A 27,928-nucleotide genomic window follows, 5' to 3' on the forward strand; every position below is an offset into this window, starting at 1 on the left:
TCTTGAATCATTACAGCATAACAATGCTCCTTATTTTTGGGTTCAGTTTTTCCAGGTAAAACACCTGATGGTCGCGTAGAGGTAGAGGAATTTTGAGCTACTTGGTTTTCAAGAGTTTTAACATGTGAAGATAGTGCTGTGAACTTTCCATTGAAATCACGATACATGCTATCCACCTTAACATTGATTTCAGTAGCATTCTTCACCTGACCTTCAAGAATCTGCTGCATCATCACCTTCATCTCATTATCCCCTTAAGAAGACACATAATTGGTGCTCACAGGAGCTTGAACTGATGCGTAGCAACTTCCCTGGAAGTTGTTAAACTAAGGTTTTTTGCTGAAAACTTCCCTGACTATATCCATTTCCATGTCCTTGTCCCTGAGACATCAATGGCTTGTTGTAGCTTCCTTGCCCTGGTGCAAACTGCTTTTGCTGAAACTGTTGTGGTGGATATACTTAATCTTGTGGATTCTCAACATTAGTGCTTCAGTAAGAGAGGTTGGGGTGGTTCCTGTTGTCCTAGTTGAAACCATTGTTCTGATAGTTACCTTGACCGTTCACGTAGTTCAACTCAGCTTGCAGCTCCTCAGAACCGTCCCCAACACGCTCTTGATAAACTTGACCCTCTCCTGAATCATCACAATAATTCACACTTCTCTGATCTCTCTTTAAAATTTGCTCCACTTTTCCAGTCAACTTAGCAATCTGCTTTGATTCTCCTCCTCCACTGCTTCTCACTGTCCTATAATAATCAACACAATGATTACTATTACTGGCAGCTAGGTTCTCAATTTAAATTTGGGCCTCTCCTTCGGTTTTGGTCATGAAATCCCCATTGCTGGCCGTATCTAATGTCATCTTGTACCTCTCATCAAATCCTCTGTATAAAGTGTTGATGAGTGATTCTGGAGTGAAACCATTGTGAGGACACTCTCTTTTGTAGTCTTTGAACCTTTTCCAAGCCTCGTGGAATGTCTCAGTAGCACTCTACTGAAAGCTTGAAATCTTGTTCCTGAAAAGAGTAGTCCTCGCCTAGGGAAAATACTGCAGCAAGAAAGCAGCCTTATACTCATCCCATGTTCAAATATTATCTCCCTTCAACGACTTAAACCAGCGATGAGCTTTATCACTTAGAGAAAATGAGAACAACCTACATTTGACAGCATCATCAGGCACCCCATTCATTCTTGTTGTACCGCATATATCCTCAAAGTACTCCAAATGGTAAACTGGATTCTCCGATGGTAGACCATGAAACTGATTTTGCTTCACAAGAGCTAACAATGCTGGTTTGATCTCAAAATCATTTATGGCGATTGGAGGATGTTGGACACCTTCGTGGTACATATCAGCGTTGGGATCATCATGTTCCCTCAAAGTTTGTCGAACATTTGCTGGTCTTTGGTTAAGAGCAGCTAAGCGTGCAGCTTCTCGGTGAAAATTCTCGCGGCGCGCAACTTCTCTTTGCGCAGCTGCACGGGCAACCTCTCCATCAGCAGGAGGAATAACGTTCCCAGCAGGATGGGAATCCTCAAACTCTCCATGATGTTCATCTTCATGATGTTAATCATCCACATTACCAACATTTCGACCAGCTAAACCATCAGTCATTTCAGCAAGTCTTTTGTTGCTCCTATTCTCTCTCTCAAACTTTCCCAAGTCATCGTTGTATTGTTCTAGGTGTGAAGAGCCTGCACTGCGGGTCATACACCTGAAAACACCAAAAAGAGAGAAAAAGCTTTAGTTTACAACTGTAAATAAAAAGAATGCTCTAGACTATAAACAAATCCTAAATCTCTAGGTAACGCAATTGGTCCTCAGCAACGACGCCAACTTGATTGCTCGAGTTTTTACCCGATATACTTATCCGCAAGGTTTTACCCGATACACTTAACATCAGATACAAACTTACTTAGGTATGGAAGTTTTTACATAAACTTAGGTATTCATTCCATTCTAAAAAAAATTAAAAATCTCCAAAAACAAAAAAATATTGAAAGATAAAAAAAAACCTAAAAATCTTCATCACTATAACATTACTTAAGGTTACTAATTAACTAATGATTAAATTTTTTTAATGTATATAGAGATATATTGATGTTGGAACATGAAGTGGTCCAAATGAATTGAAAAGGTGTCAAATTCCAGTTGCCAAAAAATAAATAAATCAAAAGAGGTTGAAGTTGCGATTTCTAGGCTCCCAAATTGGTCGAAACTCCAAACATAGTTTGAGAGTAAGACAATAAAAAAATCAACAAAAATGTCTGGGAGATTATGTCAAATACACAGCGGGATCATGACGGCGATGGTGGAGGTGGTTGTCTCCGACGTCGGAATGAATACTTTATTTAAAGCAGCAAGTTCAAAGGGACTGAGCTCTTATGTCTTCTCAGTTCTTTGTAAAATGTGACTTCTTGGATTACTCGGGTAAGTTCTTGGTCTCTCTGTTTCAATCTTTAATCTTCGATCAAGATTTGGGTTTATTTAATTTACTAATCAGATATGATGACAATGATGTTAGTGTTCAGATGTGTGTATCTGATGTTGGGAATCAAATATAGTTCTCCTACAAAAGCATCATCAATGAGTAATCCCACTCCTGCTTTCACTTTCATCTTTGCTATTCTCTTCTATGCAAACCCCTAACAAGACCAAATTTGATTTGATTTGTCAGATCTTATATGTTTATCTAATCTTGTAAACCGAATTTGGATTTTGGTTCGGTTTAACAAGATTTCTTGTCGAATTTTTGGTTAGGTATTTTGGTTTAGAATTGAATACCATTCTATTATTCTGTTGGGTTTAGATATATTTTATTTTTGTTTCTATTTTTGTTTTGAGTTGGTTTCTTATATTTCTAGTTTAAAACCAAAATTTTGAAGTCGTATTTTACTTTGATGTTTATATGTGTAAGAATGGAGAAGGTGTCCATGAGGAAAAATAGCAGTGTATCCAAAGTAGTTGGCACTATATTTTCGATAGTAGGTGCACTCTATACCATGGTTGTAGTGACCCTCACTACGGAATAAAATTTCTTTAAGGAAATGACTCGGGAAGAGTTTAAAGGAGAAGAGAGGTCGAAGAAGAGAAGAATTGCCAAGAGAATGTCCGGAGAAAAATTAATTGGGTGATAGGCAGACCAGTTGCCCGAACAGACAGACGTACGTACCAAACGTACGTGGGACGGTTGGATGTACCAGACGTACATGGAAGGAATGATTGGTTGTACTAGAGGGAAACATTAGAAACGACCAATGAAACAACAATCGACCAAACAGTAGATAGAACAGTCGATTATGCGAACGGATGGACCATCGTACCTAGTACCGTCGAACCGAGCACTGACCGAGCTGTGCTGGGTTTTAGTGGAAAAGAACCAACTAAAATTATGATAGAGGTGGCGAGAGCTTAGTGGAAGAAACCCACAAAGTTAAGAAAATTAATAAAATAATGGCACTAATGGTGGAAGTTTCCACTAAGCATTATTCTAATCGAAAAAAAGATAAGTAGAGGAGAATATTCTTTGATGCTACCAACGCATGCAACTTTGGTGAATGTGGGAGTGACACCTCACCCTCTGAAGTGTCAACACGCCACGTCTGAAGAATGACGAGCTGACACCTCAGCTCTTTGCATGTGGTATCCTCATTCCGCCCAAGCCTCTATATAAGCATCACTTCTCTTCACTTTGGAGAAGAGAGAAAGTGAGAAGTTTGCCCAAAGGCTGCTAAGAGTGAGAGAGAAGAGAAGAGAGCGAAGCTTTGAAGAATTTTCGCCAAAACCAAAGGAGATCGCCGATCAGTTGCTGCATCTGCGAAGTGAAGTTGAAGCTACCAAGGATTCCAACGGTTTTCACTTGAGTTCTTCGACATTCTGTGAGTTCAGGGTGCATTGATCTGAGCTAGATTGTTGTCAACGACTCAATCTAGTGTCTTTTTGCATGTGCATATAGTTACGTTTTTCTTGAATTGCTTGTTAGATTTTCTTGAAATTGCATGCACCTTGAGTTGGTTGCTAAGTGTGGGATATGCTCCATGGCAGATCAGGTGCATGATCGCTGATCTGCATTTCTGATCTATTGCTTGTGAGGTTAAGTGGTGGTACTTAATGTTTTATAAGTTCTATAACGCTTATAAACCTAAGTACCAATAAATTGGAAGGTCTTAGTGTGTGGTGTTGAGATAAGAGGTTCAACAGCCATTAGCACACTAAGACAGGGATGTGTCTGACCTTCGCCCTGAATAGTTCCAACATGCACCAGATGAAAGTACTGTGTTGCATGTTGAATGCTCGGAGAAACTTGGTTAGCTACAATGCGGTGAGTGTGGGGTGGAATGGCGAAAGGCAGCATATATGGGCCCTAGTAAACTTGTTTAAAACTTAATAGTCTTTTATTCAAGTTTGCATGTTAGTTGATTGCTTGCCCTTTGGTTTTATCGGCTTATTACCTTCCACATGGTTTCTCTGTTGTTGTGTTGATTGGTTGAGTGTTTGATTGATTCCTTGATAATTTGGGGTTGGGTGGGAAACTAATCTTCTGTAGGGAGCCCTGTTACTCACTAAGTAATTAGATTACTTATGATAATATTTGTCCTGCAGGTAACCAATAGTGGGAAGCTAGAGGGCGTGTTGGACAATAGCTGCCCGAAAGTAGATTTTTGTGCCTTTGTGTAAAGAAAAAGTATGTCTAAACTACTATATAAAAAATGTGTAATCTTTTGGCATTAGGCCTGACCACAAACTTGTTAAGTCTTTTTGTTAAAACCTTGTGAAATATTTTTTTTTATTAATGAAAGTCTCGGTTTTATATTCGAATAAGAGCAATGACTGATAATGATCTAGTCCGGGTCGGCTCAACGCTTGGGCATCACAAGGGTTGCAAAGCCTAAGTGGTGTCTAAAGTGGTGGAAATAGCACCGATGGACTGGCTAAGGTTAAAAATGGGTTTTTGAACCTCGGCCAGATCGTTGGGGACTATTTCTAAAATTAGCGTCCCAGGGCCGTTCGGGTGGTTCCGGCCATAGGACGGTTCGGGGGCGTTACAACGGTGGTATCAGAGCATGGTTATGATGCCTCGCATAACTCGTATTGTTTTCAAAAAAATATTTCGAGTCAAATGGTCACAGAGGGGCACTTAGGAATTCCGGTTCGTTCAACACTTTAGGTAGATGGGATTAAGTTACTTTGCTATCAATGGCTGTAGATGTCTGGTCGAGGTTCGAGGAGAATTGGATCGAGAGACTATTCACTAGAGCAAGAAGAGAACTGGGTCAACCGTTCGATGAAGAGGAGGGTTGGGGTCAACCGTTCGATGAAGAGGAGGGTTGGGGTCAACCGTTTGGGTCGGAGGAATCGGGTCTGTATATTGATGAGAAGCCAAGATATGGTGTTGCTCGTGATTATCATGCACTAAGCATGAGCGACATGTTTGATTGGGACAACCCTGGAGATACACCGAGGTATTCTCCATTGGAATCAATGCGATATGATGCTGGAGTATGCACATCCGCGAGCTCGACAGCACAGTCCTGTCGAGCCGTTAGTTGCTTATCCAAACCCGCCAATGACAATGCAAAACAAAGGAAGTGCTGGAGGACAGCAACCAACCGAGACACATCAAACGCTTGCGATGATACAAACTCTATTGACCCATATGATTCAACAACAGCAACAACGAACCCAAGGAGACCATTAGCTGACACGTCGATGGGCCAGTTCGTGAGGTTAGTAAAGATGATGAAGGATATATGTGTTCGAAAGTTCAAGGGAGAGACAAACATGGTGCACGCAAATAGCTGGTTACGTACTTTGGAGATGCATTTCGAAACATCAGAATGCCCTATAGTGTACCGCAGACGGATTGTCGTTAACCTCTTGGAAGAAGATGCAGGAGCGTGGTGGGAAACAGTGGCTTCTCGCTACCGTTACGTACCGATAACATGGGAGACATTCAAGAAAGAATTTGAGCTTAAGTATTTCCTTCCTGAATCTCGTGACTGTCTGGAGGAACAATTTATAAGCTTGGAACAAGGAGAGAAGAGTGTACGGGTCTACGGTCAGATATTTACAAGACTCCGGAAGTACTTGTACAATGGTAATGATGACAAAGCCTCCATGGTTCAAAGGTTTTTAAGGGGACTTCAGCCAGAGTTTTCAAGTAGGTTACGAGCAGTGGCCTATGCTAGTGTTTCCGAATTCGAAGAGAGAGCCGTCAACGTTGAGACGGGAATCGAGTTAGAGAAAAGAAAAATGTCTCGGGAGGAAAAGAAAGAAGGGATGCCACCAGGGAAGGTGGCGAATTTTCGAAGAAACATCCAAGAGATTAAGAAGAATCAAAATAACAACCGTTGCAAGGGTGGTATGATTGTGAACCAAGGTGGACATACTGCAGTGAACATGGACCCGAGGGGATGCTATTTGTGCGGTTAGGTCAAACACTTTGCCCGATCTTGTCCAACGATTGTGGAAACCAAGTCACCCAAGCTTGCGTTTGTCACATCTTTTTTTTGCAGAAGGACAGGCCACTACGCGGCCTCCTGTCCTTTGAAGCCGACCAAGTCGAACACCCAACCTCCCAACCAAGCTGTGACTGCGACGTCAAGGAAGAAACCCCCATCAAAGAAGCAGGCAACCCCGAATAATGTTTATGCCTTAGGAATAGAGCCAGCCAAACCCTCAGGACCTCAGAAAGGTCCCATAACAGGTTTGTCTGGGTTCTAACTCCTTGTTGTGGTGATTGTGTGATTGTGTTGTGGTGTGTTTATTATTGAATGTATATTTATTTGTTCATACATTACGAACATTACTGGTGGGTGGTACCCCACGCATGTATTGTTCGCTTCTGGAGCAACTAACAGTTTTGTGACTCACGATGTAGTCGGGCAGTTTGAGAATGGTTATGAGGAGGATGAAGTGAATGTGGTCGTTCACACTGCCGGGAATCAATCGCCATTGAAGACCCGAAGAATGTTGCATGAAGTATCAGTGGTTATGCAAGACGTGAATCTACTTGTGAATCTTCTAGTGTTGCCGTTAGAAAGATTCGAAGTCATACATGGGATAGACTGGTTGTCAGGATACAAAGCTCATCTTGACTGCAGTAAGAGCAGAGTAATCATGGAGAGGAGGCGGACACCTCTAATATTTCATGGGATCAGTCCTAGTAAAGGAGCCTATTTCGCGTCAGCATTAAGAGTTGGAAACTCAATGGAGGAAGAGAGTGTTTATCTTGTCACTCTAACTGCCGTTGGAGGAGACAACCCTGAAGATTTGAAGGTCAGAGATATTGATATAGTCAAATATTATGAGGGTGTGTTCAGGCCATCAGAAGGATTGCCTCCACAAAGAAGCCATCCTTTCACCATTAATTTGGAACCGGGAGCTACCCCAATTGCTAAGGCACCATACCGAATGGCACTAGCTGAGTTGGCAGAACTCAAGACGCCATTGGAGGATTTACTATATAAGGGATTTATTCGGTCAAGTTCATCACCATGGGGAGCCCCAATATTGTTTGTCAAGAAGAAGGATGGGAGTATGCGGTTGTGCATAGATTACCGTGGGATTAACAACACCACCATCAAAGATAAGTAACCACTCCCGCGAATCGATGAGTTGCTGGATCAGCTCAGGAGAGCAAGTTGGTTCTCGAAGATTGACTTAGCCTCCAACTATCACCATATATCGATCTATGAGCCAGACGTGATGAGGACGGCATTTCAAACAAGGTACGACCAGTAAGAGTTCGTGGTGATGCCTTTCGGACTCACTAATGCGCCAGCAACATTCATGTGTTTGATGAATGAGGTATTTCACGATTACTTGGAACAGTTTGTGATAATATTCATCGACGATATCCTCATTTACTCTCGGAGTGCCGCGGAACACCAAGAGCACTTGAAGATTGGTTTTCTTGGACACCGAGTTTCGGAGAAAGGGGTGTCAACAGATCCGGAAAAGATCGTTGCAATGTAGGAATGGCCAAATCTTACTACAGTAACAGAAGTAAGGAGTTTCTTAGGACTCGCGGGATATTACCGGAAGTTCGTTAAGGGGTTTTCATCGATAGCCAAGCCCTAGACATGGCTTACTGGTATATGCATCCCATTCATTTGGATTGAGGAGGTGCAAAAAGCGTTTGAGGAGTTGAAGAGAGCCTTAACTACAACACCAGTGTTAGCTATACCACAGCCAAACCAACCCTATTCGGTTTACACCGATACCTCAAGAGTTGGCATGGGAGGTGTTTTGATTCACGGATATAAATTGATTGTGTATGCCTTGAGAAAACTTAGGAAGCACGAGGAGAACTACCCTACGCACGACTTAAAGATGACATCTGTGGTGTTTGCATTACGGATATGGAGATCCTATATGTATGGAGAGATAGTTAAGGTATTTACCGATCATCAAAGTCTTAAATACTTGTTCACGCAACCAGACCTCAATTTGCGACAAAGGAGGTGGATGGAGTTCATTGCGAATTATGATTTGAAGATCCAACCAGACCTCAACCAGACCTCAATGCGGTGAGTGTGGGGTGGAATGGTGAAAGGCAGCATATCTAGGCCCTAGTAAACTTGTTTAAAAACTTATAGTCTTTTATTCAAGTTTGCATGTTAGTTGATTGTTTGCACTTTGGTTTTATCGGCTTATTACCTTCTGCATGCTTTCTCTGTTGTTGTGTTGAGTGTTTGATTGATTCCTTGATAATTTGGGGTTTGGTGGGAATCTAATCTTCTGCAGGGACCCCTGTTACTCACTAAGTAATCTTAGATTACTTATGATAATATTTGTCCTGCATGTAACCAGTAGTGGGAAGCTAGAGGGCGTGTTGGACGATAGGAGCCCAGAAGTAGATTTTTGTGCCTTTGGGTGAAGAAAAATTATGTCGAAACTACTATATAAAAAAATGTGTAATCTTTTGGCATTAGGCCTGGCCACAAACTCGTTAAGTCTTTTTGTTAAAACCTTGTGAAATATTTTTTTTTATTAATGAAAGTCTCGGTTTATATTCGAATATGAGCAATGGCTGATAATGATCTAGTCCGGTTCGGCTCAACCCTTGGACTTCACAAGGGTTGCAAAGCCTAAGTGGTGGAAATAGCATCGATGGATCGTTGGTGACTATTACTAAAAGTAGCGTCTCAGGGCCGTTATGGTGGTTCCGGCCATAGGACGGTTCGGGGGAGTTACAATGGTCCCATCATCTTCACCGCATCTCAACCATCCATTTATCTTCCTCAGCCTCTTATGTCTTCTCCATCATCACTGTCGAATACTAATTGGGTCATCGGTGGTGTACTTTGAGCACGGTCTCTTATATCATTCAGGTATACTTTGGTTATACCTATTTGTTTGTATGACAGTTAAAACTTAAGCTAGTATTTTAGTATCTCTTAACATTTTTGGTGGTGGTAGACGTATATAATGAGGGTGTATCCATCAGAATTTTGCTTTGGCACTTTCACACAATGTATGTGTTTTAGTGTCTTGTGCATTTGTTAGTTTATTCGCCGAAAAGAACAATCAGTGCGCATGGATTATGAGATTGAAATTATGTTGATTTGCATCGTTGCAACGGTATGAAAAGTTTTAAATAATTCCAAGATCATCATATTAAGTTCAGATTTGTGTAAATGTTATATCAGGGGATAGTAAATTCGACTGGCTATGTTGTTGAGTCATGGACATTGCAACATAAGGGGCCAGTGTTCCTAGCAATGTTCAGGCCATTAGCTATATTAACCGCGGTGGTACTAGGAGTGATATATCTAGGTGGTTTCTCTATCTCAGAAGATGCCAAAGAAGTGTTGACTGTAGAATGTGAAGCTTAATAATATTTATGGAGAGATTACAACTATATATAGTGAGATACTAGGAGGGTAACTAGGGATTACTAATGTACATACATACTTTTTTACACATATTATACATTCTCTACACACCCTCTCAAGATGTAGGGACCTTAGTTACTCCAATCTTGGAATATGCTTGGAGGAACTGTGCTCTCGGTAGTGGTTTTGTCAAGACATCGACAAGTTGATCCTTTGTGGAAACATGAGAAACCTTTAGGGTACCAGTCTGGACCTAACCACAGACAAAATTTTAGTCTAAGGCAATGTGTTTCATTCTTGAATGAAACACTGGTTTTGCACTCAAGTAGGTGGCTCCTACATTGTCACAATAGATAATCGGAGTTGTAGGAATGTGAATACGCAATTCATTGAGAAGATTATATATCCATCAACAGAGGCATTATCAATGGCTCTATACTCCGCTTCGGTAGAGGACCGAGCAACCCATGATTGTTTCTTGGAAGACCAAGATATCGCTTGATTGCCTAGATAGATGACATAGGCGTTAGTGGAGACATAATCATCTCCGTCCCCAGCCCAAACTACATCTGAGAAGGCTTTGAGAACTGAATCATTGGTGGAGGATAGGAAGACACCATGCGTCATAGTACCAGCAAGATAACGAAGTACGCATTTGGCCGCTTGCCAATGGTCGGTTGGAGGACAATGCATAAACTGAGACAGACGATTAATTGCTTAGGAGATGTCAGGCTGCGTGAATGCCAGATATTGGAGACTGCCAACTACCATTCGAAAATGAGATGCATTAGGTAAAGCTGTGCCAGAACTTTTAAGCAATTTAGGCGAGACAACCATGGGAGTAGAAACGCTCTTGGAGTCCATCATATTTGTTTTTTGTAACATACCTAAGATGTATTTCCGCTGCATTAAGTGGAGACCACCTTTGGTCCGAGTAACCTTAATGCCTAGAATGTAGCTGATATCACCCTGATCCTTTAGTGAGAACCGAGCTGCAAGACAGTCAATTACTCACCACCATTGTTAGAGTAGAGTGTTTGGATCGGAGTGAAAATGATTCTCGACAAGAGTTTTAAAGGTAATAAAAATGTCTTTGACTTGAGATTTCTGTTGAAGAGGGTAAAACCATGTGTATCGAGTGTAATGATCAACAAAGATTAAATAGTATTTGGAATTGTCAAACGCAGTGATAGGAGATGTCCTTACATCTGTAGCACATACTGAAGCGGTTTGGTAGAGACAATAGAGGTTTGAGCAAAAGAAAGATTGTGACTTTTATTAATGTGGCATTTAGAACAAAAGGAATTTATGGAAGAAGAAGCAGGAAGATGAAAAGAAAAGGTTGAATCAAGCTTATTTAAAATAGGTGGAGAGGGATGGCCAAGTCGAGAATGCCAAGAAGCTAGAGTTTTTTTTGAACTTGGAGAGGCAAAAAGATCAGTAGCTTAGGAAGCCGTGACTGGCCATTCATACAGTTCATTCTTGGTTCTGCCTTTAAGAAGCGGTGCCCCCGAACGAAATCCTTAAAATGAGCCAGTGCAAATTCAATAGTCACTTTGTTAGCATTACAAAGGCGGTAAACTGATATGAGATTTTTGTGTTAATCAGGCACATAAAGAACTTTGTGGAGCTGTAAATCTCGTGAAAGAGAAAGTAAGAAAGATGAACCAGTATGGGAGATAGGAAGAGGAGAACCATCTCCTATGATCACATCATCTCCTCCAGTGTAGGGTTGATGAACGCAGAACATGGCTAGTTCATTGGTCATGTGATGAGTGGCATCAGTGTCCATGACCCAAGGATCACTGTCATAGGGTGAGGAGCCGCCAATGGAAAGGTTGGCACGAGGCTGCCATGGTGTGAAGGTACTAGACGACGAGGATGCAGGAGCACTATTGTGATTCTGAATCTGAGGACACCTTCTGGTAGAATGGCCTTGAACATTACAATATTGGCATTTACCAAGGTAAGGCCGAAATCTTCATTGGTTGGAGTTATTATGGTTGGACTGCCATTCTGATTGAGAAGCGGTATTGTAGTTGCTTTTCTTGGTGTTGCGCAAAGAATTGTTGGACCGAGAGGGATGATTGTGACGGTGAGTGACAACATTAGCTGTGAAAAGGAGCGAAGGAGACACTGCTTTGGCAAGAAGCTTGGCCTCATGGTTAATAAGGCGCTCATGAACATATGCAATGGAGGGAGAAACATCTTTTCTGGCAACTTGATCGATGATGGGACGATATACTTCAGGCAGACCATCAAGAATCTGCTCAATCTTCTCATCATGTACTATAGGCGCTTCCAAACTAGCAAGAGTGTCAAACTTGGTTGTGAGATTGCGCATGTGAATTCAATGGTGTTGGTACCTTTGGTTAAGACTTTAAGTTGATCCTTTAGTTGGCGAATGTCCCCACGACTTGGTTTAGCATAGATCTTGGCAAGGGTAGCCCATATTTCATCAGCAGTGGTATTTTGAGAGTGTTGTCTGAACACTTTGAGAGATGGAGCCAAGAAGAGCACTATAGAGTAACTGATCTTGACGGTGCCACAGAACAAAGGCTGGATTTGGAGTAGTAGCACCATTGGTGGTAATCATCAAGGGAGGTTTCTAAACAGACCAATCAAGATGACCAATAAGGCCATAGCCAGCGACAAGAGATCGCACCTAGAGCTTGCACATGAGATTGTTAGTATCCGCCAATTTGGTGGCATTTTTCATGTTGACATGGAGGAGATGTTGGCTGTTGATAAGAATGGCTTTAGTCATTGGTGGTTAATTAGGGTTGCTGTTATCGGTAGACATGGCAACAGAAGATAAAAGACGGAAGATGTAGAATTTTTTTTTTTTATTTAGGTCTTAGAATCGTGGCTGTAGTTTGAATCTGAAGTACTTCAAAAACCGACTAGGATAATATTTATTATGCACCAAAATAGAGTATTGTCTAGTCTTTATTATTATTATTGTTATTTTTTTACGGCCAACATTTCTATTAGAAAAGTATAACTACATCGTTTGTTCATACATTAACAAACCCAAAAGATGACCAAAGGAGAATTCTTAACTCTAGCCTCCTTTGCTAGTGTATCAGCCAATACATTGCTATTTCTACCAACAAATTTAAACTTATGGAGACTATTACTCAAAGTAAGTATGTCCTCCAAGTATCCTTGAACTTCTCCAACATCTTCGAGTGGACAATCTTGCCTCTGAGTCTTTTCCAAATAGGTATATATAACTTGTGAGTCTCCACAAAAGGTAACTGGTTTACAGTCAAGATGCTTGGCCTGGAGGAGAGCTTCCCTAAGCGCGATGGCTTCTGCTTCAAGAGCTGAGCTGGTGGGTTCGACTGATTAAGATCCCTTCAAGATGCATTTGCCTTGCTCGTTGTGCAGTGTCCATCATATTCCAGCATTGCTTTGATTGTTGAGCCATGATCCATCTTTATAACAGTAAAAGGAAGTGGTTTGATTTAAGTCCACGAATTTAGTGGAAACATGATTCTTTTCTTTTTCCTTGCTTGCTTCTACGTGGAGCGTTGAACCACTATTAGCCTCTTTCCATAGTATGTGGTCCATGAGGGCTTTATCTATAATATCTGGAATTGCCCACCTTTTGCTATTGTAAAGAAGATCATTGAGAGCTTTCCATATTCTCCAGCCAATGAACGAGAAAATGTAATCTTTTGTATAACCCTCATTTTTAGAAGAAAGCAACCTATGAATGATATCAACCAGAGAGCAATTAGGATCAAACTGACCTGGATTAATATGAACTGGTGATAACTCCCATATTTCTCTTGCTATTCTGCACTGATAAAGAAGATGGTTAATAGATTCTTGAGCTTCACCACAAAGGTTGCAATCTCTTGGAACCTTAATGCGTCTTGATGCTAGTGTCTCAGCAACTGGGAGAGCATTGTGGAGAGCTCTCCACCAAAAATGTTTTATTTTTGGCGGTGTATGTAAAGACCACAGAGAGTTCCATATTTTTTTTAACCATTGGGTCAGCTTCTGAGTTTATTTTTGTGAGTTGGTAGTAACCTGATTTTACAGATTAGTGACCATTCTATGTAAAGATCCAAGTTGGAGTGTCAAGTACCTTAGAGATGCGTGGTTTTATCCTCTGTATGTAACTAATGTCTTCTGGATGTATTAACTCTTGGAGTCTCTCTGAACTCCATTGTGACGTGTTGGGTATCATGAGATCTGCCACTCTTGGAGAATTGAGGTCTTGTTGGTGTTGGTGTACCCTTCTGGCTAAGCGTGGAGGATTGTCAATCCAATGATCACACCATATCCTAACACTATTACCGTCTCCTATTCTCCACTTTAATCCTTGCTTAATGAGGTTTATGCCTTGGTAAATGCTTCTCCAGGCGTGACTAGGGCGATGTCTTAAGTTTGCATCCATCAGTTGAGATTTAGAGAAGTACTTTGCTTGGAGGACTCGTGTAAGGAGAGAATGTTGTTTTTTGAGCATTCTCCAAACCTGTTTCGCCAACAAAGCAATATTAAACTGATGAAGGTCTTTAAAACCCAATCCTCCATATTGCTTTAGCCTGGTCATATTACTCCATGACACCCAAGGTATTTTATGTTTGGGGTTTGCTCTAGATCACCAAAACTTCCGTATTTGACCTGTAAGATGAGTGGTAATTTTTTGAGGTAGCAAGAAACACGACATTGTGTAAATAGGTAGAGCAGTACCAACAACTTTGATCAACACTTCTTTCCCTCCTGGTGACAGTAGCTTGGAATACAAATTATTTAGTTTATTCTGCAATCTTTGAGATATATAGGCAAACACATTGCTTTTATCTCTTCTGATTACCTCTGGTAGTCCCAAATATTCCGCAAAGCCTCCAATTTTGGTAATTCCAGTAGAGTTCATAATATGTTGTTGAGTATTTGAACGGACATTCTTACCAAAGAGGATAGCCAACTACTGAAAATTGACGTGTTAACATGGTGCTGATGCATAAGTTCTTAAAAGATCGATAACTTTCTGGCATTCCTCCTCATTAGGTTTACAAAAACGAAGAGAATCATCAGCAAATATCATATAAGATATGGCGGAACCGTTTCTGCTTTCCTTGAAGCCTTGTATATGTTTCTCTTTAATAACTTCAGAGATAAGAGATGAGATCCCTTCTATACACAACAGGTAAAGGTAAGGAGAAAGAGGGTCACCTTGTCTCAATTTTCTTTGTGGTATGATCTTCTTGGAAGGGAAGCCATTGATGAGCACTGAGTAGGATACTGTTGTGATACACTTCATTACCCAATGGCACCATTTATCTGCAAAACCTAATCTTTTCAGGATAGCTTCAATGTAACTCCATTTAACTTTATCAAAAGCTTTTGCTGTATCTAGCTTCAATGCCATGAAAGGAGTATTTTTTTTTTTGGTACACAAGGAATGCAATAGTTTATGGGCAATAATGATGTTATCTGTAATTAATCTGCCAAGTATAAAAGCGGATTGAAATTCAGATATCAAAGCATGCAGCCAGGGTTTGAGTCTATTTGACAATATCTTAGAGATTAGTTTGTATGATATATTGCATAAGCTAATCAGTCTAAAATCCTTAACTTGCGTAGGTGATTCAACTTTGGGAATGAGGCAGATATGAGTGTGATTTAATTGTGGGTCTAGATAACCAGTGTCAAAGAAGTGAGTTATAAATTTAATTACACCTGGTTTTATATCATTCCAATGATATTTGTAGAAGCCCGCATTCAGTCCGTCAGGTCCTGGCGCTTTATCTACATTCATGCTGGATAAGGCATTATATATTTCTTCCTCTATGATCAACGTAATAAGCTTTAGTTTCATCTCATCAGATACCCTTGGTTGGAGATATTGGAGGATGGTTTCAATATGCTCACTGCCAGAAGAGGAGTATATATCAGTAAAATATGAGTTAATAACCTCTTGAACCTCTTCATCTGTTTGGCGGATACTACCATCTGCATCTTGAATGGAGGTGATACGATTACAGCTTCTTCTTTGCTTTGTTTTCTCATGAAAGAATCTGGTGTTCTTATCACCTGCTTGCATCCATTGTACTTGACTTTTTGTGCACCAATATTCCTCCTCCATCCTATATTCATGTTGAAGCTTCAGCTTGAGCTCAATAATATAATTAAATCAAGAGGATGAGAATCTTACGCTTTTTGAAGGGTATATCGTAGGTGTTGCATCTTTTTATGTGAATTGATGTTTTGTTCTGACTTCCACCGAGAAAGTCTATTTCTACATCTCAATATTGCCTCATTGAATTGATGTGCTGACTTTCCATAGTCCATATACGTTGAATAATCTTGTGTACTTCTTGATTATTCCTCCATCTATTGTCATACCAAACTAGTTTGATGCCCTTCCATTTGTTGTCTTCTCTTTGAAGCTTCATTGGTTTGTGATCTGATCCCACCCACTCAAACAGTTTTACTATGGCTTTAGGGAATTTTTCTTTCCATTCTACTGTAGGCACCACTCTGTCTAGCTTACTCTTTACAGTATCAGTGCTTTTGTTGCCTATCCATGTGTATGGACCTCCATAGGTTTTGATTTCATGAAGACTAGAAGCGTTCAACATTTTCCTGAAATTAACAAATTGCCATTCTGTTTTTGCAGGCCCTCCAAGTTTTTCTTAATTGTTCTCAATCTCATTAAAGTCACCTAATACCACCTGAAGCTTGTTTTGATAGATGCCATTCGTATCCTTAGTCTCCATAATATTCCATAGTAGGTATCTTGGTTTTCTCTCAGGGTTTCCGTAAACATACTTCAAACAAAAGGAAGTTGGCGCATATATAATATACATATCCGTATAGTAAAGTGTTGGTAATGAGAAAAAATAAAACTTTACCGTATTCCGCCAAAATATAGCTAATCCTCCACTAAGACCATTAGGAGAGACCAAAAATTGATGAGGAAACTGGAGATCTTTACAAATCTGCTGTACTGATGTGTCTGCATTTTATAGGATTTTAACTATAGTTTCTACATTTTTTTGAGTCTTTTATTGAGTCAAAGTGTGCTTTCAGAGTCTTTTTAGTCTTTTGTGAGTCTGTACAGGTTCTAGGCTACTTTGGAAGGAAACTGAGTGTTTTGGGGATGAAACAAGCATCTGAAGCAATTTTGGTGAAGACTGATCGGACTAGCAAGCTGATGGAGCAAACAGAGAAAAGCATCCAAGATCGGCTGATCCTCATCCCAGATCGACCAGTCCCGTACCCGAAGCAACTTTTCCTTTTTTGTTTTAAACCGAGTTTTAGGGTTTTATTTTGATATTTAAGTTAGAGGCTCGGCCTCCAGAGACAAAAGCTTTATTTTTTTGAGACTATTTTGTATTGAGAGCTGGGAGAAGACCTCTAATCCTTCTTGACACTTTGGAGAAGATTTCTAAACCCTATTATCTATTCTTTTGCAATTCAATTATGTTTTCTTCATCATTGGTTTGTTGTTTCTGTTTCTCCATGTCTTAGTAGTTTATCTATTGGGTTTCGGGTTTCAAAGGGGTTTATGATTCTCTAATGATGGTGTTTTAGATTTGGCGTTGATCTCTTTTGTTCTTCATCTATAGTTGTTCTTGAAGCCTAAACAAGATTAGCTACCTAGTTTATGATCATAAGTTTAATTCATCGTGGCACCAAAAGTGTTGTTGAGTTGCTGAAAAGAACTAAGGTGAGTAAGGTGGACCTTATCCAACGAAAGTTGAAGTTGAGGCACCTTGTGAACAAATCAAACTTGCACTACAAGAAAACATGCAATTTACGACTGCACTAATAGTCGCTTAGTAGTCGTTAAATCATATATAACGACTACGTTACGAATAATCTTTCTTGTTGTAAAACGTTAGTCGGTAAGAAATTCAGTCGTAAATTAGTCGGTAAATAGCGACTCATTTATGACTAATCACTGTTGTCGTATAACATTAATCGTAATGTTGTCGTAAATTTTTACGACTGTTTGGTGACGATGTTACGATTAATAAAAATGTGAACAGTAGTAGTGTATGTGTAGTCGTAAAGTAGTTGGTAAACATTTACGACTATTCGAGGACAGTTTAACGATTAATGCGATGTGAAGGAGATTATTTTGAGAATAGTTGTGATTTAGTCATTAAATGTAGCAACTACGTGGCTACTACATGACGACTATTTAACGACTGTGTTGCGACTATTTGACGACTGTGTTGCGACTATGTAAAGCCAGATTTAATGACTATTTGAAGACTATAGGGATTTAAGCCCTAAAATTTGCATTTTTAATAACCAAAAGTTAACCACAATTGTAATTAGTACACCACATTAACAAAAAGAGAGAACCATATTTAAAACAACCAAAATGATCAATCCTAAAACTATGATTCTCTTAAGTGACCAGGAACAACACATCATCCAAAATTATCAAGTTCATTAGAGTAAGAAATAGAAATAAGTAGCCTAAGAAGTAACCTAAGGAGGAGATGCTCTTTATGTTGGAGGGTCGATGGATGCATCACTTGTTTCAGACTCACGGAATTCAACAAATGCCGGATCAAGTTTGCGCATGAACTTTTCCAAGTGCTCTATCTTCTTCTGTTGCTCAGCCACAACTTTGGAATGTTCTGCTTCCCGAGCAGCAATCTCAGCATCACGTTTTGTATTATAGGCAACTTGTTCTTCAATGATAAGATGAGCTTTCTTCATTTGCTCTTGCAATGCTACAAACGATGACGACTGTCCTTGTTGATAGCTCTTGCCATTGAGAAGATCCTAAAGTTGATCCTTAAGGCTTTCGAGCCCAAAAATATTACCTCGTGAATCCTTCTCAGTGGACTGAGAAAAGAAAAGGTGAAACTGTAAATAGAGAATTTGAAAGTTAAAGACTCTTTAAATATAGATTGTGAGACATGTAACTTTACCTAAAGAAAGATGGCCGTATAATCTTCTAATGTGAGCTCCTGAACTCGTGAAGGATCTGACTCGATCTCAGATAGCTTAGGTTGTAAGTTTTTCTCATAAGTTGTAAAGATCTTCTCGGCCTTGCGATCGACATACGTACCATCTGGCTTTGTATGAGTCTCTTTGAAAACCTCAACAAGACTCACTGGTCTCCCAAGGTTTTCTTCCTGGAATGTTACAAAAACAAAGAAAAGAGTTAAGACATAAGTTTAAGTTGCAAAGGTGTAAGAAAAAAACATAAGTTACTCACCATTACGGTCTGACATAAGAGCATTGGAATAGATTTGACTCCTTTCATGTGCTTCTTCAATAACCCACTGAGCAACCATTGTTTTCCACAGTTCACCCTCGATCCATTTAGGTCGCACTCGACTAGTCCTAGCATCGCTAACCATGTTTTTCATCCTTCGTTGGCATATCTTATAGAAATACTCTTGCATTGTCCCTGTTATCAAAGGATCACAAGTGTGTGTTTTCTAGGAAAAAAGGAAAATATAATTAAGTTAGTGAAAAACAGCAAATAAAACCTATCTATGAAGGAAACCTCAGAACATAAAACTATACCGCAAAGTCAATGAAGTATCTTTCTCGTCTCTCCGGAGGCACACATGACCAATTGTAGTATAGACCATCAAATTTGTTCGTAAAAACTTTAGTAATCTTCCGAACCAGTGCTGATTTAGCATCACGAGTAAACGTCAGATAACATAAGAATCAAGCGAGAAGCAAACATCAAACAAGATGCAAACCAATAACAGTCATGTCTTTCGACCAATAACAAACATGAAACACTAAGAGTGTTACTACAATCAGATGCAAACCAATAACAGAAATGAAACCCTTTGAGTGTTTACTACAATCAGACAACAAAAATCAACCAACTAACTAGAACATAGTTGTAAAATTATGAAAAAATAGACATACCAAGTCGTTTCAGGCTTGGGTTCCGGAGAGAGGACGGTGGTGAACTTATGACGGTCCGACACCATAAGTATCGCGTTTAGAGCCCTCAACGTGTCCTCCTAGAGTTCCGGCAACACTGGATCTGTCTCTGCGAAGTTGTTACCTTGCGAAGAAGGATGACTTTGAGCGTGGGAGGCTGCGCTTGGAGATCTCGTAGAATCTTCCAATGGATTCGATTGAACCGGTGGATTGTTCATAACTTCGCTTGAGGACCGAGATGGATGGTCTTCACCAACTTGATTCACAGAGTTTTGAAATAGGACTTGCGGTGGTGGATAGTTTCTGACCTGCGGTGCCGCAGATGTCGATAGTTGGAGAGAAACGCAGACGTGTTCTTGAGGCATCTGAGGCGTAGGATTTTCAGCCGCCGGCGTGAAGTTGTATTGAGGCGGTAGAGGGTTGATTCTTATCACTTTAGACAGAGGATTAGAGCCACCGAGTCTGAGAGAAGCGTTGGGGGCAACATTTCTCTTGCGTTCAGGCTTCTTAACAAGAGGCATATCGGCGAAGAAGAAGAAGAAAAAGAAAGGTTTCTCTTAGGGTTTCAGAGATAGGTTTAGAGAGATATCGGCGAAGAAGAAGTAGAAGAACAAGAAAGGTGAGAATGGTTAGAGATTAGGGTTGATGATTAGGATTAGGTCCTGAGTGATGGGCCGTTAATGGATTTCGTAAATGGATTTCGTGTTTAATTAACCCAAACATTTTCAATATAGTTGCTTATCAGTCCCTACGTAGTTGGTATATAAAAAGACAATTTTATTTGAAAAGGCTGGGCATGTTTTGGAGTCCATAATCTGGTCCACTGCGTAATTGTAGTATTTATACCCAAATATTTTGAAGTTAGTCACTTATTGGTCGCTAATCAGTGGCTTAATTTAATCCTTTTATAATTTAGTTTATATATTTTTAAACATAAATTTTAATATATATTACATATAAAACCATATTATTTAGAGCGTTTGCAAAATTTTATTGCACAAATTTGACATAAACATAATTAGGAGGATTCTTCGTCATCTGGTTCTTCATCATCCGAAGATGATAAATTACACAAGAATTCATCTTTTGGTTCCACATCTTCAACGCCGTAATCGAGATTTATTGGGTTTACTCCATCTTCCAAATTGTCAAGTACAATATCTTCAATTGTAGTCATCAATACAGCATCATCATTTTCGGTTTGCAAAAGAGTCGTCTCTGAACTGTTGACATATTCTCCAGAAATGTTTCCCCTCGGATTCACCTTTAGCACATTGAGCCATATTTGCTTCGGTTTTTTTATGTATGGATACGGAATATAACACACTTGTTCTGCTTGAGAGGCTGCATTTGCATATTATGAAAGTTACATTTGCATATCAACAATAATGCTTTATTTATAGAAATATATATAAATACATATATATATATATATATTTACCTAGAATAACAGGGTCATACCACTTGCACTTAAAAAGTGTGATTCTAAAATTAACCATCCCCTCATATTGAAGCTCTATGATATCAGTTATTTTTCCGTAGAAATCCGCTGCATCAGATTCATCCGTGTAATTTTCACCCTTAGCACAAACCCCATAGTTACATGGGTTTCGTCCAGCGCCGTGATTCTCTGTATGAAACAAATAGCCTCTTGTAAAATACATTGGCCATGTTTTAACCTTGTTCAAAGGTCCATGCACTCTCTCTTGAACCCAAGTAGGAAATGGATTTGTGGCGTTCCAGTAATTAACCTGCATATATATATGCCATAAAGTTATTTTCAATAATTTTAATAAGTATTTATATATAGCATGAGTATTGTTGTCACACACATATTCTTTAACCCATAAATGATATTCGTGTGCTCTTTTGGCGGAGAGTTCTTTCTCGGGAAGTCCTTGATATTTTGCTGAAAGAAAATCCTCGAACATACTATATATACAAGACAAACACAAATATATGAGAAATCATAGCAGATTATATATATATATATATATATATATATATACTAAAGCGCAAGTAATTTGAGCGATCCCTACTTAATTATATACCTCTCAATTGGCTTAAAATAGTCACAATTTCTTAAAACATATGCGTGTGCGCATTGATAGTCTCGGCTTAAGAGCCATGTTTCATGCATTTCCCATCTTGGACGGCCAACATGAGTAAATATAGAAGGCACTCCAGGCACATGATATACAGGGTTTTCACCTTCATCAAATCTTGTTAACCTGACCAAATGATTGAAAAGTAAATATATATTCACACAATATATTCAAATCTTGATAGCATTTACCTTGATTTTGTTTCTATGTTCACGGAAAAGTAGTGCTCTGAGAAGTATGCAATCTCGTCATTGATATATGATTCAACAATTGGTCCTGCTGCATATCTTTTGTTCTTTGCTTTTCTTTTCAATTTTTTAAAAAATCTTTCACAAGGATACATCCACCTATATTGGACAGGACCTCCTAATTCAGCTTCATAAGGGAGATGTATAGGTAGGTGCTCCATCACATCAAAAAAGGATGGTGGAAAGATCTTTTCCAAGTTGCATAGGATTAGAACTATATTCTGTTTTAGAATTTGAAGGCGACTTGTATGCAAAGTCCTAGAACATAAGTCTCGGAAAAATGCTCCAGCCCCTACAAGATTTATTCAAACTTCAATATCACATTAAGAATTATATAAGTAATTCATAAATAAATAGAATTTTGATTTATTAATTAACGAGTACCTGATAATGCAAGGTGGACATTCTTGTGTAGCAGTTCTGCAAAGATAAATGGAAGTAATCGCTCCATAAAAACATGGCAATCATGGCTCTTCATGCCTGGAAACTTTCCATTTTCCATATCAACACAACTAGCTAAGTCTGACGAATAACCATCTGGGAATTTAACTGAGTGTTTCACACATTCCAATAAGCTTGTTCTGGCTTCGTCTGTCAATGTATATGCCGGGAAAGGTGCTTTACCCCTACTATCAAGATGTAAGTGTGGCCGAGAAGAGAACTTAATAAATCCAATCTTGACATGATGGTATCTTTTGATTTACCCTTCACACACATAACAGTATACATGATGTTGTCCAAAAAATTCTTCTCTGTATGCATCACATCAATATTATGTCGTAGATTGAGGTCCCTCCAGTATGGCAGTTGCCACAATATGCTTTCTTTGTGCCAGTTGTGTTGCTTCCCATATCCCGTCATCTTCTTTTCATGACCATTTCCACCGACGTCCTTCGTTTCTGGTGGATTCACACCATTCAATCGCTCAGAATAAATTTGCTCACCGGTCAAAGACTCAGGTGGATACTCTATCATAGCGTCTTTACCTTTTAAGAAGTCTTTTTTATTCCGCCTAAGAGGATGACCATGAGGAAGAAATCTCCGGTGAAAATCAAACCAACATGTCTTCCTTCCATTAGGTAGATAAAAAGACTTTGTATCGTCTATGCAAACTGGACAAGACAATTTACCATGTGTTGTCCATCAAGATAACATGTCATACGCTGGGAAATCGCTGATCGTCCACATCAGCGCTGCTTTTAGATTAAAATTTTGACTCAAGGACACATCATACGCATCAACTCCAGTAGACCACAACTCTTTAACTCCTCAATAAGAGGTTGGAGAAATATATCGAGACTAGCTCGCAGATGATTTGGCCCAGAATTAAGAATTGTAAGAAACAAATACTCGGTATTCATGCACATACCAGGGGGTAGATTATATGGCGTCAAGATCACAGGCCATAAAGAATGATTTTGAGACATCCCAAATGGATTGAACCCATCGGTACATAATCCAAGATACACGTTACGGGGTTCTTCGACAAAACGAGGATTTTGTTCTTGAAAATACCTCCACTCCGCTGCATCAGAAGGATGATTCATTTCTCCCTCCTTTGTTTGGTGCTCGGCATGCCACCTCATTGCTGCTGCAGTCTTGTGGCTTTGATACATTCTCTTCAATCTATCAGAAATAGGCAGATACCACATACGACTATATGGTACTTTAGTTCTACGTCGGCCCTCCCGAGGCTTCCATCTTTGTGCACCACAAAACAGACATTTATCTTCCTTTTCGTCATCTTTCCAAAATATCATACAGTTGTTAATAAAAGCATCAATTGTATGATATGGGAGGCCTATATTGCGCATCAATTTTTCTGTCTCATAATGTGAACCAGTAGCCTGGTTTCCTTCTAGTAAATAATCAGTCAACATTTCACAAACCGAATCCACTAACTTTTCACTCATATTATAATCTGCCTTATTTTGCATGACTCTAGCAGCTAGGGATAATTGTGAGTGATCTTCATGACAACCATCATATAATGGATTTTTTGCACCTTCTAACAAGTCGCAGAATTTCTTGGAATGGTTAAGTACCAGTTCGTCTACATTCTGATAACTACCATCTTGATGATAATTATCATCTAAACTTATGTTATAACGAAATGCATCATTCACCATATCCACATATCTATCTCCTACCACATTACCCACTTCTTCATTCCCACTTACAAACGTCGGATCTACATAACTCGTTCCTATGCCCATATTAATTTCTTCCCCATGTTTATTCCAAACATAATAATCTGGCATAAACCCATAGCAAAAAAGATGATTCCAAATTGTACCCCCGGAAGAAGCCTACCGTTTTTGCACTTATCACAAGGGCAGTGAAACTTACCACCATTATTTTGTGCTAAACGCTGGCTATTTGCAAAAGCCATGAACTCCTTTACCCCGGTGCTGAACTCTTCCGTGAAATTTCCCGTCACTTCATCAAGCGTCTTATACATCCACTCCCAAAAATGACTATAATTAGAACTTCCCGCCATAATTAAAAACCTCTCACTCTCGTTTTTTTTTCTCTCTTGATTTTTTTTCTCACTCGAATTTTTTTTTCTCACTCTCGATTTTTTTTCTTATTAATGCTTTTGCTTGTGGTGTGAATGAAATAAGAAACGAAGGTGTGGAATATATAGAGTTTTTTGGCGACTACTTACTGACTATTTCACGATTGTGATGTGACTCAAACTAACAGTCACAAAAAAACAAAGCTTACCAACCCCACAAACGAATAAAACATGTTTCGTTTTGGCCGACATGTTTACGACTCGCCTCATTAGTCGGTTAGTAGTCACTTATTTTCCGACTAACAGATGTGGTCGTATGTTAGTCACCAATTTAACGACTCGCCGCAGTAGTCCCCATGTAGTCACCAAATTAGCTACTCTAAGGTGACAATATTACTTTCTTGTCTTTCAGTCGTTAAACCGTTGCTAATTAACGACTACTGAACCAACTACTCAATTCAGTCGGTAAATAACGACTAACTTACGACTAATAATGAGCAGTTGTAAATTAGTGGGTAAGCAGTCGGTATATAGTCACTAAATTTGGCGACTACGTGTTTAGTCGCCAATCGTAGTCGTAATTGTCCTGTTTTCTTGTAGTGTTGAACTTTTATTGCTTGCTTGGTTTGCTAGATCCAAACGACAGTTTAGGGTTTAGTGAATTCATTACATAGATAGTTAACGATGCGGAAGTAGGTTAGCTTTACAACAATGATTTGAGTTCTAGAACGGTGTCTAATGCAACCCCATCTTCCACCTTAGTCCGAGAATTATATCCCCATAGAAACAACTTATTTACTTTCCGTTTTAAATTATTACTTGAAACAAAAACTTTCTCTTTTGTCTTAGCTATTTTCGATCTACAGAATTTCATAGTGTAATTGATTGGTCTCTGTGGATTCGATCATGAAGTGTTACGACGACACCACTAGATCGTGGTTGAGTGCACATTAGGTTTTAATTGAACTTTTGATCATGTACATATGCGTCTTGGTTCTTAGTTTCCACGAGGAACATGATATCAACTCTATACTATCTGTTGATATCCTTAAGGTATAGAATTGTCAGAGAGTTCCTCAAACCCTGATAATTACAGTGTAGTATCCTCATGGTGGAGATGGTGGCTTCGAGGTTCCCACCTCCCCTAAAGCTTTTCCTATAACCTGATCAGCGAGTTTTCTTTTAGAGGAGGAAGCTCCTTCGTCTTCAGTTGCTGGAGCAGACTTACGCTTAGTTCCTCTCTCACTTGTTTCAAAAGGAGTTGAAACCAAATCCCGAATCACTAATGGCTTGTTTTGAGTCAACTCTGGGGTTTCTAGTGTTATAAAATCCATAAGCTCTCCTTGATGCTCCAAATTGTGGGACTTCTCAATGGTATCATTGTTGGAGTTTGAATTAGCTGCATCTTCCGTAGCATCTTTTGCTGTGTCTAGAAGAAGTTTATACTCCATTTCCTGAGTCAAATCTGAGCAGGTTGCAACGAGATGGGAGAGGCTGCCACATGTAGAACAAAATTTTCTAAGCTTATCAAAAGTAAAACGTATGAGGATGGCTCTCTCTGGTCTTCAATGAGAAAGAAGTAATGAAAAATATTCTGTTGTTTGCATCTATTTTAATACGCACTGATGTGTGTGATATTTCACTTCAAAATCTTTTACCTTAAAAGACCACACGACTACTGCAAGTGCACAGTTAATCAGTTGGAGTATTTAAGGATCGATCCCACAGAGAGTTATTGTTTAGAGAATCCGTCGGAAGAGATGTAAGGCTAGGACTCAATAAAAATGTGGTTTTATTTGTCACGGTCGTAAGTAAGCAATAAACAAAAATAAAAGCAAGTAAAATAAATGAGAAAAGCGTTGGGCATCAAGGGGAATCGCAGGGGATCAATGATCTATCTATCTAGGAAAGTTTAGAGTTAGTTTGTTTATCTAAAACTCGGACTACGAAACACGAATGAACCATTAACGTATAGGTCACAAGCTAACCATCTAAGATCCCTATACTCCGAGACTCAACTTTCGCAGGCAGTGACACATAGATCAAAGCATTTAAAACAGATTTGATTCTAATCCATGAAGTTCCATAGATAAGTGGTATGTGCTTCCTATGACACGACACACATCTAAGCTAGGTCAAGCACATATGCAAGTTTTTGGCGACGCACACACACTTTAGATCATAGTTAGTTCATGTGGCTAACTTAAAGCATTAAGAAAAGACTTAAAATTAATGTATAGAATAAACAAGAATATAAATCTAACAAACAAATAAATCTAACAAACCCTAAAAATTGCCACCTAAACTAAGATCATCTCCCCCCTTTGATTTATCCCTTTAAACCCAACTAGAAAAGTACTCTAGAATGTTCAAGGGAATCATCAAGCAAGGTATAAAAAATTCATAAACATAAAAGAATAAATATAGAAAATGGATTTAGATATTACTTCAATGATTGTCAAACAAAGTGTAGGATCTTCTTCCTTTTGAAACAAAGAACAAAGCAAATAGAATAGAAAGAGTTGGTGGATCTTCAAAGGCTTTGAGAGAGGGACGAGAGAGAGCTTCCGGTCGTCGGCTGCTCCTCTGGTCGTGTCTCTAGGCTGCTCCAATGATTGCACTCACTAAACCCTGGGGCTTAGATGAGTATTTATAGGGTATTGAAGGCTTAGGGTTTTATATGGGTAAAAACGTATTGTTTTTTTAGTGCAGGACAAGGGGCAGCGAGAGAGGCTTCTGGACCATGGTGGAGGCTTGGACTGGGCCGTGGTGATGGTCGCTGGTCAGGCCTTCAATAAAATCCCATCGGCTGGATGGTTCTCTTCATGTCCGTTTATAACACGTCTCGGTAAATTGGGCATATCTTCTGAATGGCTGAATGGATTGAATTCAAGGAGAAAGATTACTCTTTCAGCTTTCCATAGACACTAAGCACGTCAAAATTTGAGTTCTGGAAGTTCTTCAAAAGTTGCACGTACTGTAAAGCTCTGAATCTTTCCTGAAACATATTTTCCTTGTCTTTTGGTTTGCGATAAAACCTGTAAAACCTTCTTCAAACTTTAAATACCTGATAATAGACATTAAAGCCTTGGAATCATGTCAAACTCTTCCTAAATCCATACTAAAACTATAGCTAAAATAGGTAAAATAGTGATAATATCAACTCCCCCAAACTTAGACTTTGCTTGTCCTCAAGCAAACAATCAAAGTAAATCATGGAAAAGAGGTTTTGAAAATCATGGGAATTTACTTATATTTGGGGATATCGTCTTTGCACTCTTCTTCGCCTTGACATTAGGAACTTACATTTGTAATTATCCATGA

At 39.3% G+C, this 27,928-nt stretch overlaps 1 pseudogene; it reads left to right on the forward strand.

The window, feature by feature from the left end:
* Positions 9,200-18,498, forward strand: LOC109132458 (annotated as a pseudogene).

This window comes from Camelina sativa, chromosome 4 (assembly GCF_000633955.1).
Source record: "Camelina sativa cultivar DH55 chromosome 4, Cs, whole genome shotgun sequence".
Lineage (NCBI taxonomy): Eukaryota > Viridiplantae > Streptophyta > Magnoliopsida > Brassicales > Brassicaceae > Camelina > Camelina sativa.